At 31.0% G+C, this 15842-nt stretch overlaps 1 long non-coding RNA gene across 2 annotated transcripts; it reads left to right on the top strand.

Moving 5' to 3' along the window:
* Nucleotides 1–8486: 8486 nt before the first annotated feature.
* On the top strand, nt 8487–14146 carry LOC112940475 (uncharacterized). 2 transcript variants are annotated; one of them, XR_003244709.2, is made up of 3 exons: nt 8531–9133; nt 11377–11430; nt 11518–14146. It is a non-coding gene; the product is annotated as an uncharacterized lncRNA (long non-coding RNA). The 2 variants fall into 2 exon arrangements; XR_003244710.2 differs by lacking the exons at nt 11377–11430; nt 11518–14146 and adding an exon at nt 9939–10517 and having other exon boundaries at nt 8487–9133.
* Nucleotides 14147–15842: the final 1696 nt, after the last annotated feature.

The raw sequence follows: 15842 nt of genomic DNA, 5'->3' as shown, positions 1-15842 counted from the left end.
AAGCAAGAAAAAAAAACAAAATATTGAAAGCATTAAAAAACAATAAACAGGTATGAAAAGCCATACACTAATAAAATTAAATAGTTTTAAATATAAATTAAATAAATCAAAGAACGCTTGTAAATAACATTTTTATTAAGCTAAATAATATAATATTAAAAAATTAATTTTAAGTCATATTTAGTCAATAAAGCGACAAAATTAGAATTACATGATTCGAGGGATGCCTAATATTTTCTCTTCGGTCAATAAAATTTCTTACCCGATCTCTATTTTCGTAGATCATACAACATAAAGAGTCAAATTTCCTTTTGTTAGGAATTTAATAAGGTGACTTGGAACATCAAATTCAATTCCAAGTGACAACTCTAAATAAAAGGTGCATAAAATTTTAAAAAGTGGGTTCAGGGGGTAATAGGACCTTAACTTTAGTTAAGTTGTTTCTGTGGGATATCGGTCATACTTTAGGAAGATACTTGTACATTTTTCCTTTAAGTTTTACATAAATACTCAACTTTCAAAATTATTATGTTACTCTCATGAGTGTTTTATTAATGTATTATGGAGTTCAAAATGAGCATTTTTTATCTTTTTTTTATGTGTAATTGAAAATTAATTAAAATACCACTTTCATCTTATATCCAATTATTTCGTGTACTAATTTACTTCCCCTATTCCATTTTGATCTATTGCATTAAATATTATCATGCTCTTTAAGAAATGTAGTTTAATAATCTATTACTATAACATAAAATTAGATTACTTGAATTATGATGTAAATTTTGTGCACACTTCATAATGAAAATAATTACAATCCAAATTACATATCTAAATGACAAAAATTAATTAAAAAGTTAAATTAGAAAAATTGTTAATTTGGGATGGAAGTAGTATACTTATCAATAACATGTGTTATGATGTTATATTACTTAAAAAATAATTACAAATATTAGAGACTTAATTAATAATCTTATATAATATAAATAATATAAAAATAAATTTAAATTACATATTTAAAGTGACCACTTCTTTTAAAAAATAAAATAAAAAAATTATTAATTTGGGCAGAAATAGTAACTTGTTGATAATATATTTTAAAAGTTATATTATATTAGAAAATAATTACAAATGGTAATAACTCAATTAGTAATATAATAGAAATAATATTATAATAATCAAAAAGTAAAAATCGAGAGGCTCTCTATGATTGAAGAATAAAGAGTGAAATAGAGGGTGTGTTTGGTATGAAGGAAAATGTTTTTCAAGAAAACAAGTAGATATTTGAATTATTTTCTCATGTTTGGTTGGTGAGTAGAAAATATTTTTCATTGGAAAAATATTTTAGTGTGTTGGTTTTTGAATGAAAAACATTTTTTGAGACATATCTTTTAGTTTTTACTAGAGTATGAAACAATTTTTGAAGTTGAATTTTTTTTCTCAAAACAAACTTACAAAAAATTTTATGGGGGGGAGGAGGGGGGATTGTGGCTAGGGGTGAAAAAATTAAAAATTTCTAGTTGATATTTAAAAAAAAAAAATCAATATTTCTTTTTTTTTTTTTTGGGGGGGGGGGGGCTGATAGGGGGCTAGAGGGGTGGGGGAGGGGTCGAGGGTAGGTGTCACACCCGAGCCTACACCTTGGACGTGGCCGGCACTCGGCGACCATTGCTGGCCTCGAGCGAACCCTTGAACTGACTTACTTAACTCAGCGGAAGACAACAATCACACTTATAAGGATAAAATAACTTAACTTAACTGATTAGTAATGCTATCTGAAATGTTTTAAAAGTTTAAACATTGAACTTGGCCAAAATGGCAACACAAGTCTTTAACATAAGAATGAAAATGTAAAGAATACTGAACAACTAACTGTCTACGAAGCCTCTAAACTGACTGAGATAAATGTTGATACAAACCCACAACATTCTATTGATCTTACTAGAAAGCAATAAAAGATGTCCTCCGGAATGCAGGAGGCTCACGAACTTACACTGGGATGCTCAACTAGATCAACGATGCTCTGGATATTGATCCTCGTTACCTGTGTTTGCATTAAGACTGGGCAACGGAACGGGACGTACCGGTACCGTTCCGGTTCGTTCCGGTTCGTCCCGTTTCGGTTGCCTACGGGACGGGCCGGGATATTCTAAACCGGTACACGGAACGGGACGGAACCGTAGTTTCGTACCGGTGTACCGGTACCGGTTCATCCCGGTTCATTCCGGTTCCGGGTCCGGTCCGTTCCGGTTCCGGTCCGGTTTATTTAATATATATTAATTTTTTTATATTTTATATTTTATATAATTTATATTTATATTTTTTATAAATTATATTTTAAAATTTAAATTTTTTTCAAAAATCCCGCCCCTGCCCGCCCCTGCAGACTGCAGTCTGCATAAAGCACTGCAGCTGCAGTGCAGCCCCCCCCCCCCCCGCCCCCTACCCTTTTCCAAACGGAAAAATTAAAACGGCTAGTTTTTTTGTTGTATAAATTAGAGTTGTGTGTAAAAAAATTTTATTTACAAGTTTACAACTTACAAATATAATCTGAGTATTTGACAGAATATATATTTCCAAATTACATTCATATTTATAAGTATAACTTATATCATTTGGTCATTTGGTGTATTTCGGAGGAGGAATCTTCTTCAAATTTCAAGTTTCGACATTAATATTTTAATTTTCATTATAATCGTTTGTTCTTATACAAACGTTTGGTAACTTCGTTCCACTCTCTAATCTTATATTTATTTTTTGTATTTATTATTTAACTTGTAAGTTGTTCTTGTTAAGTTTCGTATTTTAATTTATAATTTTATATCATGGAGTCTTCTAAAAAAAGTGGAAGTAAAAAAGGTCTAGTAGAATCAGTAAAAAAATTAGTTAAAAAAACTAACAAAGGTGCTAGTTCGTCTAAATCTAAAATTCCTCTTGTTAGAATAAATACAGATAAATTTACGCATGTGAATGAAACTAGTTTTTCCCGTCCCGGTCCTATAAATATTAATTCAGATAGTCCGACTCCCCATGAACTCTATGAAAGATATTATGGTATTAATCAAGAAAATGAAGAAGTGGAAACGGATGAACAATTAAATTTAGATGAAGAAGTAGATTTAGATGATACACCGACTAGCCCCGCCGCCGACCTCAATACAGTCAATAGTATAGGTATTGAAGCCTCCACCTCCGGTTGGAACTACTCGTCCCCTTATTATTCCAACTAGAGGTAAGACCAAGGTACAACGTTCTTTAAAATCACATGTGTGGAAATTTTGTTATTTGAATGAAGAAAAAACTTTTAGTATATGTAATCTTTGTAAACAACATTTTAAATATACATCTGGTGGGACGGGAGGTTCAACGGGGGGATTAAAAAAACATTTGATTAACAAGCATAGTAAAGAGTGGTTTGCATATATGTCTTCTCTTGAAGTTGGTGGAAATTGTAATGTTGAAGAATCGGTTAGAGGATCAAATATGGTTCAAAGTGAGTTAAATACTTCGAACCCAAGTGGTCCTCTTACACATCGAACCTATAACAAGGATCGTGATCGTGAAAACTTTGCTAAAATGGTTGTTGTTTGTGGTTTACCTTTTAGTTTTGGAGAACATCCGGGTTTTATTGCTTATATTCGTGAAACATATAATCCTAGTTTTCAAGGTTTATCAAGAAGCATGGTAAAAAGAGATATTTTCGAATTTCAAGAAAAACATTGTCAATATTTACGTGCCTATTTTGAACTAATGGATTGTAGAGTTGCTATTACTACTGATATGGGTCGTAGTCCTAATGGTTTTGATTATTTAACTGTTACTGCGCATTGGATCGATTATAATTGGAATTTACAAAAAAGAATTATTGGTTATAAAATTTGTCAAAAGAAAAAAACCGGAATTTATATTGCTACTACTGTGTTGGAAATTTTAGATTTTTTTGGTCTCTGTGATAAAGTCGTTAGTATTACTTTAGATAATGCCTCTGCTAATTTAAATGCTATTAATTTGCTAGAACCTAGACTTTGTCCTATTAGTAAATATGCTTTTCATGTTAGATGTGCCGCGCATATATTAAATTTGGTTGTTAGTGACGGTGTGAAATTATTTGAAAATAGTTGTGATAAAATTGATAATGCTTGTTTTTATATTTTTCATATGAATAGTAGTAGTAGAATTAATCAATTTAAAGAACTTTGTAATGCATTTAAACTTCCGTTTAGAAAAGTTCCGAAGCATGTAAAAACTAGATGGAATTCCTTTTATGATATGCTTGAAGTTGCTTATGCATATAGACAACCTATTACTACGCTATTTAATAATCATAATGCTTATCCTGAATTTAAAATTAATGATAGTGATTGGGATGAAGTAAATGAACTTAGAATATTTTTGAAATCATTTTATGATGCTACTAAAATTTTTTCTGGAATATATTATCCTACTATTTCTGAAATTTTAATACACATATGTGAGATTTCATCTATTTTTTCTGAATATAAAACAAATACTTTATTCACCTCTGCTATTGAAATTATGATTACAAAATTTAAAAAATATTTTTTTCCTATTCCTCAAATTTATTTAACTGCACTTCTTTTCAACCCCGAATATAAAGAATATGGTACAAAAGCTTTAGTTGAATGCATTTATCAGAATTTAGATATTCAACCTGAAGAAGAACCTGATTTGGTAATATGTCAAAATAGTATAAAATACTTTGCAAAAGAAATGTATGATAAATATTCATTCTTAGATAATGTTGAAAATCCGCAAACGTCTACAAATCAAGTAGGTGCTCATGGACGAGTGAAACATAAACTTGGTCTTGACTCTTCTAATAAATGTGAATTTGTTAAATATCTTGAACAGGGTACAGATGATATTACAAACGATAATGGTATACCGGAACTATTGAACTGGTGGAGAAATCGTGGAGCTCAATATCCAAAACTTAGTAGGATGGTGAAGGATGTGCTTGCAATTCAAGGATCATCAGTAGCTTCGGAGGCAGCTTTCAGCGCGGCAAGATTTCAAATTGGAGACCACAGATATTCGTTAGCAGAAGACAGCCTGGAGATATCAGTGTTATTTAGAGACTGGATAAATGCTGAGCGTAGAAATCAAGGACTTCCAAAGTTAGATAGTCAATTTGAACTTTTCATAGATTCAACTATTGGATGTGGTAGTGATGATGGCATCGAAATTCAAGATCGTCAACGAGCTTTACCAAGACCAGAAGTTGATCACAATCAATCCCTAGCTGAGTTAGAAAGAGGATTTACGGGACTATACAACTATTAGTATTACATTCGAGACATAGTTGAAACAGAACCCTTCCTAGAAGGTGGCTGCGTAAGCTATGTACTCTACTAATAGTTGTAAATTGAAATTGTAATTTGTTACAAATTTAAATAAATTAAATTGATATTTTTTAATTTTTGTAATTTAATTTACTTTTTTAAAATTACAAATTTTATTTATTTAATATTTACAAGATACAAGTTATAAATATAACTTATAAAATAAATATTAATAAATATAAGTAATAACTTATAAAGTATAAACTTCAAAAGATTTAAATTTTGAAAACTTTATTAGATTACTTGCAAACTTAACAATAATAAAAAAAAAAATAATAAAATATCTTTAAAATAAACTTAAGTTAAAAATTATAGTATAAATTTAAAAACTATTAATTTATACTTAAAAAATAAAAAAAAATTATATTTTCGTAATTTAAAAAATATCGTCCCGTTAATCCCGTCCCGTTCCATCCCGGTCCGTTCCGGTTCATTCCGGTCCGTCCCGGTATATAGTGGAACGGGACGGAACCGATGAACCATCCCGGTAATTCCGGTCCGGTTCATCCCGGTACCGGTCAAAATTCCGGTCAACGGATTCCGGTCCGGTCCGGTACCGGTTCATTCCGGTCCGGTGACCCGGTTCCGGTCCGTTGACCAGTCTTAGTTTGCATCATAATATAATGCAGGTCAACTGGCATCAGTACATTGATTTTACGAGTATGCAATTTGAAATACTAAGTGACACTTAAGCTTGAAAAGGAGTAATAAAAAAACACTTACCTTGTCTTTGTTCAACTCATGATTTACTAAATCTTGTTCAGTATAAACAGTTCAAAAGTAAATGCACTATAAAGAAAAAAACTGACTGAACATGTTGTAAACTCTGAATTATACAATTATACAAATAATATGTGATATGTATGTAAAAATACAAATAACTATTGTATATAAAATACAATTATTTTGTGGGTGCTTCTCTAACCGAAAACCATCACTTTAGAGCTATAGTGATGATACAACGTTACTTGGTCCACGCTGCCCGACCATCCTAATCTTGCCAAAGAATAGGACCTAAATTGCCCAATGGATCCACTAGTATACTATGAAATAGGTTCATCTAAAAAGTATGGCCCTCTTCTACCCATGATGACTACATGGTTTACATGGAGACTTGAGTAATATGAACTCGCATCCCCACATGGTGCTTAATACTACTCCAAAAAATATATACTAACTCTTATTCTTTTAAAACATACTGATTCTGTGGTTTGAGATTAAGCTTCAAACTTAGCTCTAATCGCTCTGTTGGAAATCATAGTTTCCCTGCTTGTTTTATTTCATAAAGCTATTACTTCTATTTGAAAACTAGTCTGAATGCTCTTTACTTGTTTAAATGTGAAAACATTTGTAATTCTTAGGAATTACTTAGTCTCCTTATAACTCTTGAGAATGAACACAACTTTTTACTCTTGCTTAACTTGTGACTTGATCTTAACTTTCTTTGAATTGAAGCATAGATTCAAGGATCATGATCTCATGTTTATGGATGATCTCACGATGTTTACATGTACTTTAGAGTGTTGGAATCAACCAAGAAATGCGGGTAAATCACTTAGAAACTAGTACGAAAAGATTGGTGAAAAATGGGAACTTCTGAGAGGAAGGGGTGCCAGATCCTAACACACATACATTGTCCTCAAGCGCTCTGGCTGGCGCGGCGCGCCAGAGCTTGACAAACAGAGTCTATCCTGATGGGCTCTGGTAGGTGTGGTGCCCAGGGCTTGTCAGATGGGTTTTTCGACTTTTCTTCTCCGATTTCACTTCTAAACCTCCCAAACTTCCATGGATCTCCCCCCAAACACTCAATATCACTAATATCCTCAATACCGAATAGTTTATATTTGTAAAACAACCCTGAAACACGAATTAAAACCACTAGGGATGCACCACAATTCTACGAACAAGATTTCAACAATTGTTCATAAAGAACTTCAAGATTCACCATTCAATCAATACAAAACTTGTTGAATTAAACATATTGGTGTGTGGGTGAATGGGCCCAACAAAGAATTATCTCACATTCCTCGATAGGGATCACCCCTGACGAATTCCACTAGCGAAACCTTAGCGTTCTTGAAGAATTCCTGATCTTCCTCTTCTCTTTTCTCTTCTCCCCAAGCCCTAAGCGTTCTTAACTTTTGAAAAACTGAATTGGGACTTGATTTTACCCCTAAGAAACCCTTAAAACGAATTAGGAAATATTAGGGTGAAAAGACAGCTTTACCCTTATAAAAATTCGGATTGAAATTTTCTCAGTCCAACAACCCAACTTTCAAAAGACATATTTCCGTCATTCGACATCAAAAATGACGAAAAACTCACTTTCACACATGGAAATTTTCTAGATTTTCTTATTTACTTCCAAAAATGATTATTCTTGCTTTTTTAGCTTATTCTTAGTTATTTCAAGTTACAAGATGTTACAGTTCCGTCATACGACATCAAAAATGACGGAAAACTCACTTTCACACTTTGGGAATTTTCTAGATTTTCTTATTTACTTCCAAAAATGATTATTCTTGCTTTTTTAGCTTATTCTTAGTTATTTCAAGTTACAAGATGTTACAGTAGGGGAGCATAAAATGAAATTTGATGTTTAAAGTATTTTTAAAAAACAAACTTAATTTTTTTTTGGGAGGGGGGGGGGGGGGCTGGTAAGGATGAAAACATAAATTTTTGAAGTTGAAAATATTTTTCAAAAAATAAACTTAATTTTTTTTAGGGTTAGGGGCTGGGTTAGGGGGTGGGTTGGGGGCTGGTAGAGTGGAGTGGGTATGGGGAGGTCGGAAGAGAGCTTTGGAAAATGTTTTCCTTAAATTTTGAAGGAAAGTCATTTTCCTTAAATTTGAGAGAATGAGCTGATTTGAAAAAAACATTTGACCCAATCAAATTTAAGAAAATTGAAAAACATTTTCTAAAAAATGTGTTTATTCATACCAAACACACCCAGAGAGTGGTTGGAGAATCTATTTTCTATTTTTACTCTCTAAATATATAGAATGAACAGTAAAAATAGTAAAAATAGAGATGAAATAGAGATGGTCTAAAAGAGGAAATTGATAAAATAAGAACTAATATTATTGTACAATCTTAAGAGGGCAAATTAGTACAGATATTATTTTTTTCATAGTAATAAAATTATCGAAGAATAAAATAGTTGTTACCAAAAATAAATAAATAAAAAATACATTAAATATCACGGTAGTCTAGACAAATAAAAATTTTAAATGCTTGGAAATGATTTCCCATCAAATTGAGTCACTTTTCCAATGTTCGAAAACTATCATTCATCTTCTCCAACTTCATATCATTATTGTTCATCAAAACAACCCTTTTTCATGAAGAAGATCGTCTCTTCCATTCATATCATTCTCTTCTTCAATTTCTCTCCAATCCACCCTTACCATCTTCCATAATTATCCCATTAGTCCATCAATCTTCGCATGTAACTCGATAATGAGAGCATATTCCATGGAAGTAGAGTCTTTGAAGCTCTTTGAACAGTTTCAAGAAATTGGATTAAAACCAGATAAACTCTCTTTCCCTATTGTGCTAAAGGTTTGTGGGCATTGTTTGATGATTGGAGCGGGTGGGTCATTGCATTTGATGTCTGTGAGGTCGGGTTTCAGTTAAGATTTATATGTAAAACGATACCATTTTAAGAATGTATGCAGGATTTGGATTGATCATGTTTGCAGGACAACTGTTTGATGAAATGCTTGAGAGGGGTATAGTTTCTTGGAGTTCTTGATGGCAGCTTATATTCATTGGTATGTATATTTGTTTGGCCCAATTGTAAAATACACGTCTGAATTATCAATATTATGCCAATTTCACATCCCAACTATCAATTGTTCTATGTATTAAAACACATATCAAAGTTTATTTCACCAAGTATTAGTTGTTCCTTTTTCTAGGAAAGGTCCCGAATCCCGATCACACTCTTTAAAATGGGAAATTAACAAAGAAGGTAAACATTCATGGGTGAGATGCATGGGAAGTCACGAAAAAGTTAAAATTAAAGTGTGAAATTTTAAAATCTTGGTTGAGTATATGTAAATGGTGATATTTCACGTAGAAAAAGGGAATAACTAATAGTTAGAGTGTGAAACTCACAAAAAAGTTATAGTATTACGTGAGAGTTGCTTAAGATGATTATTATAATGGGAGTCAATAGAAGTACCAAACTTTATGTAGATTTTCGAGCACAACAAGTTTACTACTTTTTGGAAAGTAGTTTACGTATCATTCTGTTAGGAACTTCCAAGGGTTAAGCTTCTTTTGATAGTTCTGACACATAGTAGGTCACAATTTTTATGAACACCGCAAGCTTGTAACCTTCAGAAATTTGGTGCATGGTATTTATGGTTCTCTTGAACAGATATATATATGTATATGTTATCTAGTACTTCTGCTGAAATTTTTAAAATTTATCCCAGATGTCGATTATGCATACTTATTTTGTACTATAAGAAGAAACCAGTAATACTATTACTTAGATGAATTAGCTTGAATGAGGAGTTCAAAACTTGTTCACTAGTCTAACTTTTCTGTTTTTACTTCTTGCTGCGATAGATTGTTAAAATGGGCCTGGGGTTCATATCTGAAAGGATCAGTACGGTGTTGAGCCTTTAAAATCGTGAAAGGTGCATACACTCCTAAAAGACCAAGGATTAACAACGACTATCTTTTGTGGTTGACATTTTTTTCTTTTTAACTGGAGAAGAGCATGTACTCCTGAAAAATAAGGGAGTAAAAATGAAGAAAAATTTTATGGTTGAGATTTCAGTGTTTACCTAGGAAAGGTCCCAATCACACTCCTTAAAATTGGGAAGTAACAAAGAAGGTAAACTTTTATGGCTGAGATGCTTTCAACACTACCAGTCTCTTGATTTGGATATGTTGGTCTCACTGCTGTATTTGTTAACTTTTGTTACAACAGAGCATGTTATTTTTTTTGTTCTGTATTCACTATTTGGATTCATGTCCAATAAAAACACAGCGGTGGAAGCCCAATTTCTGCAAACCAATCTTTGGAATTTTTACCTACAAAACTTTTGGAATGGGAAAGCTAACACGTGGTGTTGCAAAATGAATTTGCAACCCAGAGAAAATAAATAGAACAGTAACTAAGAGCTAAGAAAAAGAAAGAAATGTAAGAACTGAATAAAATGGAAACTAGGTTAACTAAGGACTCGTTTGGTAGGCCGTATTAGATTGAATAATCCATGGATTAAAATTTAATCCACTTAATACATTGTTTAGTTACTTCATTTAAATTAATTCATGGATTGCTTATCAATCATATATTATCTTATCTTATCCCTAGAAAATGGAGGGATAACTATTTCAACGTTTGTTAAGCCTTAGATTAGACCCCTAAATGACTAAACTAACCCCTTATTCCTTTTTCTAAATTTCATTTGTATTTAATTTCCTTTTTATTATATTTGAATGGCTATAAAAAAAATTTAATTTCCAAATTCGTTTAGTGTAATTTAATGATTTCACTAATAATTTTTCTCTATTTTTTAGGGAAAAAGATCAAAAATACCCTTATACTATTGAAAATAGCTTAAATATACCCTTAAACTTTATTTTGGATCAAAACTATCCTTCCTGTCATACTATTGGGTCAAAAGTACCCTTCTTATTAACGGAAATTGTTAAATGCCACGTTGATGCCATATGGATGCCACATTGCATGCTAATAGGATTCCACTGCCACGTAGACTAAATAGAAAGGGTCAAAATTACCCTTAAACTATCCAAAATAACTCATATTTACCCTTAAAATATATTCCGACTCCAAACTACCCTTCTCGTCAAACTATTTGATCAAAAGTACACTTCTTATCAATAGAAGTTTTTAAATGCCATGTGGATGCCACATTGCATGCCAATAAGGTTCCAATGCCACATAGACTAAATCCCTAAATCCTAATTACTTCCCCCCTCATTTCATTATTTCAGAAATGATATATTCACCCGTTCTCCCTCATTTTTTGGCTAGGGTTTCATACTTTTCCTTGTGACTGAGTTTCAAAGTGGATATTCATGTTTGTAGGTTAGTAAATATTTTTTCTTATTTTATTATGTTTACGGTTTCAAAGCATGATAGTTAGCATTTCACAATTTTCCCCTAATTTCGCAGCTAAAGCTTCATAACTTTCTTGGGGGCTGAGTTTCGAAGTGGATATTCATAATTTGGTTAGTAAATATTTTTTCTTATTTTATTACGTTTACGATTTCAAAGTATTATAGTTAGAATTTCACAACTTTCTCGTCATTTCGCGGCCAAGGTTTTATAACTTTCTTCGGAGCTAAGTTTCTTAGTGGATTTTCGTGGCATAAACACAATAAAATAAGAAAAAAGTTTACTAACCTATAACCACGAATATCCACTTTAAAACCCAGCGACGAGGAAAACTGTGAAACCTTAGCCGCGAAATGAAGGAGAAAGGGTGAAATCGTTTCTCGAAAATAATAAAATGAGGGAAAAATGAGTAATTAATATTTAGGGATTTAGTCAATGTGACACGTGTGGAATTTAACAACTTTCACTAATAAGAATGTCACTTTTGACGCAATAGTTTGACGGGAAGGGTAGTTTTAAGCTGAAATATAATTTAAGGGTATATATGAGCTATTTCGGATAGTTTAAGGATACTTTTGACCATTTTTCTTTTAGTCTATGTAGCAGTGGAAATCTATTGGGATGCCATGTGGCATCCACATGGCATTTAACAATTTCCGTTAATTAGAAGGGACTTTTGACCCAATAGTTTGACGGGAAGGGTAGTTTTGAGCCAAAATATAGTTTAAGGGTATATATGAGCTATTTCAGATAGTTTAAGGGTATTTTTGACCCTTTTCCGTTTTTTTATTCAAGTTAGTTTGTCATTACCCACTAGAACTATAATTTTTTTTATAATAAAATATGCTTTAGGTATTGAACAATTTAAGTAGTCTTAAATCAATGTTAAGTTTAAAAAATTAGAAATATATTGTACCGTCAATGATTTCTTAGTGGTACATCACACCTTAAAATTAATTAATAACAATTTTATTTATATAGTATTTCATTTAACTAATTATATGGAATAGAAAATTCTTTTAAAAAAATTATCTTCTCGGGTGGTTATCCATCTTGACTCAATTACATGAAATAAATAATAATAATAACACAAAGCTATAATAGGAAAGATTTTTTTTATAGAGTTTTAAATCAAACACAAAATTAAGTGAAAAGTAGTAAGCCAAACACTTGACATACTAATTCCTGAATAATCAATATTTGTACCAAACAACACTGTGTGTATTTCAATTCACAATTCTCATAAAGCAGTGATAGGTACAAATATATGCCTTGGTCAAGCTTCTCCCCGAGGAATCTAGCTGACACAATCGTACTATAGTAACTGCTACAAAATAAGAACTAAAATGCAATAAATAAACTACAATTGGACTAAACAATAAAATGTTCTTTCCCTAACTAACTTCTTCATCAGTTGTTCAGTATCACTTCATGAATTTAGTGAACAACGACATCACTATCAACAATGTCAAAATTGCAACATTTCTCCTCTTTAAAAGCCATTCTTGTCCTCAAAAAAGAAAAGTTGGGAACTTGAGCTTTATTTTAGCAAAGTCTTCCCATGTAGCTTGTGAATGTCCTTCCATTGCACTAAGATTTCATCTACAACCATATTGCGCCTTTTGATCATCTTTCTGTCTAACACCTGATCTGGCTCATCACAACAGGGACTTGCAATGTATAGTAAAGAAAGGTGGTTAAGTACTTCAGGAAATGCATAGCAGGATTAACCTATTTATGAAAAAAGAAGCAGTATAATCTTGTATCAACTTTTTTATATGTTGAGCTTCCCAAGTCGCCTAGCACGAAAAGAGGGAAAAAAGTTAACACTTGAAAAATAGAGTTTGAACATATTTACATGAACATGTCACATACAATAAAAAAGATCAAGTAGGACATGAAGTCATACTCTTAGGTCATCTATATTTTTATTTCAAAATAGTTCAATTTGATTCACTAACATCAAGAGCTCAACTCAAGTATGGATTCCCACCAACCTACTAATGTATCCCAAACACGAGGATGTATGATTGTTTTTTTTTATGATAGAACTATTTATTAACAACAAAAACATTACAATTCTACCTTAATAATAACACTTCAAGCACTTCAATAAACATATTTGGGAAATATATTTTCAACTAGATATTCTAATAACACTTCAAGCACTTCAATAAACATCTTTTAAGAGAGATGCATACAAGAATGCAAGCAAATTATGGAAAACATAAAGAATAAATTAAACTAAATATATAAGAATTCTAATTTTGAGACACTTCAACTAAATGGAAACAAAAAAGATTTGTTAGTAAGGTTCTAAAAAATTCACGTTGAGTAATGGAGCGGCGACGACCCACTGTGCAAGATGATGATGGTTGCGGCACCGGTGTGATGGAGGCGGCGCGACCTCCAATGCGGAGGTGCGACCTGCAGATGGTGTGGGGTAGCGCCTGTCGGGGCAAGGTGGGATGGGCGGCGGCAGCCGGAGCAGGCTGGATGGGCGGCAAGCGGTGGTTCAATGAGGGAGGAGTGAGAGAGAGAGATATTTGACTTAGGATTTTGATATTATCCTTTTTTTCTTTTAAAGAGAAGTGTTTAATCAGTATTTTTTAGAATAATTAATTTACAGACCACGAAATATCGGTATTTTTGAAATAATTATCTATATTTAACAATATTTAATAAATATCAACATCGTGAAGTCGATATTATTTAAATAAAATAATAATTTAAATATACCAAACTCTTTGGGGTTTTGATATTATCCTTCTTTTTTTAAAAAAAAGAGAAGTGTTTAATCAATATTTTTTAGAATAATTAATTTACCAACAACGAAATATCGGTATTTTTTGAAATAATTATCTAAATTTAACAATATTTAATAAATATCAACATCATGAAGTCTATATTATTTAAATAAAATAATAATTTAACTATACCAACTTCTTTGGGGTTTTGATATTATCCTTCTTTCTTTTTAAAGAGAAGTGTTTAATCAGCATTTTTTAGAATAATTAATTTACCGACCACGAAATATGAGTATTTTTAAAAATAATTATATATATTTAACAATATTTAATAAATATCAACATCGTGAAGTCAATATTATTTAAATATACCAACCTCTTTGGGTCTGTAATTCTATATATATATATATATATATATATATATATATATTTATTTATTTATTTATTTATTTATAAACAGAAAAAACAAAAAAAGTTTCATTATATAAATTTAATTTATTGATCAAGTTAATTTATAAATTTAAATTATACACCTCTTAATTATATAAATTTAATTTTATCGATCAATGAAAGTTTATCAATATTTAAATTGATCATCGATATTTATTTAATTGATTATGTATTTCATATATAATTAATTAACGTATTTCATACTCAGATGAAATATTCTTTACATGTCATCATAATTAAGAAGTGATCAGTACACTTCACATACATTCAAGATCGAAAGTATATAATAATACTATCTCATATTTCATAATGAAATAGATTATATGTTAGCTTTTCACCTCTACATCATAACATGAGATATTAAGTTCATGATTAGACGATGGGCTTATAGTTTTGTACATTACTCTATAGAAGTATAATTATATCCTAATTCATATCAACATAGTTTCATACTCTAAATATGGATTACATATATATGTTTTATTTTTTCCACGAAGCCTAACTTTTTATTTGATAAAACAATACAAGATTATTACATTTTTTGAACTATTAATTGTAAGTGTCAAATGAAATTTTAGTATTATGCTAAATAATAGAAATTATGATTATTAGAAATATTTTAAACAAAAGAATCTCCTCTGGATGTTTCTTTTATTAAAATGAATTAAATATAATATAAATACCGATCTCATGAGGTCGGTATCATATTAAATTTTAATAATTAAAAGGAATCATATTAAATAAATAATATTGACATCGAGAAGTTGGTATTTTATATTAGTTTATTTTTTAACTTATATAAACCGTCATACAGAGTACGATTTATATTTAAAGTTAATTGAAAATATTATGTTTTTGAAAGCCATAAATATTTAAATTAAAACTAATTAAATTGCATGATATTTAATTTTACCGATATTCGGAAGTCGGTATCATAATATTTTTTATTTTTTGATTTACGCAAAACCGACCTCATGATGTCGGTATTTAACTGAAATAACATCACCGACCTCATGGGGTTGATATGTGGATGAAGAAAAGATACCGCCTCACTTGGATGAAATAAAAATATCAACTTCATGATGTCAGTATTTGGACGAAAGTAATATACCGACCTCATGATGTCGCTATTTGAATATGTATGAAAGACAAATACCGATCTCATGTGTCAATATTTTATATTAA

Source organism: Solanum lycopersicum, chromosome 12, assembly GCF_036512215.1.
Source record: "Solanum lycopersicum chromosome 12, SLM_r2.1".
Classification (NCBI taxonomy): domain Eukaryota; kingdom Viridiplantae; phylum Streptophyta; class Magnoliopsida; order Solanales; family Solanaceae; genus Solanum; species Solanum lycopersicum.
This window is presented reverse-complemented; position numbering and strand designations above follow the sequence as displayed.